At 52.9% G+C, this 1,315-nt stretch overlaps 1 pseudogene; it reads left to right on the forward strand.

The window, feature by feature from the left end:
* Positions 1–463: 463 nt before the first annotated feature.
* LOC109703059 (protein Tob2-like) lies at positions 464–1,090 on the forward strand (annotated as a pseudogene).
* Positions 1,091–1,315: the final 225 nt, after the last annotated feature.

Below are 1,315 nucleotides of genomic sequence, written 5' to 3' on the forward strand. Positions count from 1 at the left end.
CTAAGGGAGAAACTTCATTGACTGCTCACTTCCTGCCGGGGCGTGAGAAGGTGCGGGTGGTCAGCAGAGTTAACAGTGGCGCGGGCAACGCGGGGCCAGAGGGACAGGACAACCGTCCGGCCTCTGCTTGTCCTCTGTCCTCTGCACCCAAACCCGACATCCAAAAAGCTGAAAGAATTATATTGAGAGTCATAGCCCATCTCTTCCTTTTCGCCCCTAACTCAACGACGAAAAGGACAAATTGGGACCCAGCCCTGTGGCGCCCGGGAAGACTGGTTGAGCGACCACCCGCCTGCGCTCAGGCCCATCTAGGGCAAGAGAAGCTGCCCTGTGGGTGGCACACAATTGGCTATCACGGACACCCGAAACCCTGTGGAGCCCCAGAGTCCCCGCTTCATATTTCCTGCCACTGCCCTTGGCCTGTGCGTGTGCCCTGCACTGATTCTCTGCCTAGAGAAGGATCATGGATGCCCAGGTATTTGTATCCATCAGCAAGCAGCCAGGACAGCTCCCTGTCCAACCTCCATCACCATCTTTTGGCCAGTCACCCAGCCCTACCTTTATCCCCCATTCTGCCTAGCCCATCATTTTCACTACCGCCTCCTTTGCTGCCACCAAATTTGGCTCCACCAAGATGAAGAAGGGTGGTGGGGCATCAAATGGTGGGGTTGTGGCCAGCAATGGGGCAAGTGGCCATCAGCCACCACAGCAGCATCCTCGCATGGCCTGCTCACCTATCTACAACCTGCTGAAGCACAAGAGCCTCTCTTTGTCTATGCATTCACTGAGCCAACCCAGCCCATTAGTCCCAGCTTTCACCAAATGCCAAGAGTTTGTGTACAGCAGTGGTGGCTCACACAGCCTTTTCTTTAATGGGGCTGATGGCTAGGGCTGTGGCACTTTAGCCTCCGTTGGGAGCAGTGAGACTGGCACCTGCAACAGCAGCACTTTCAACATGTCCCAGGTATTTGGAGGTGGCACCAACAGCCTCTTCTTGGAGAAGACACCCTTCATGGAAGGTTTCAGCTACAACCTGAACACCATGCAGTGTATCAACCAGCTGTTCCTGCCCGCTGTGCTGGCCAACTGACCATTCCCCCATCCACTAGGCCAAGAGCACCCAAAACCACAAAAAACACAAAGGAAAGGAAAAAAAAAGAAATCCACCCCCCAAAAAAAAGAGGCAGGAAAAGAAAACTACAAAAAGATTTCCAATTTTATTCTCTCTTCTAGAAAAATGTTCCAGCTTAAGCATGGAAAAGGAGGGGGCTTTGGAAGCACTGAATCCTATCTAACTCAACCCCCTGACTTTTTT

Source organism: Castor canadensis, chromosome 2 (genome assembly GCF_047511655.1).
Source record: "Castor canadensis chromosome 2, mCasCan1.hap1v2, whole genome shotgun sequence".
Classification (NCBI taxonomy): Eukaryota; Metazoa; Chordata; class Mammalia; order Rodentia; family Castoridae; genus Castor; species Castor canadensis.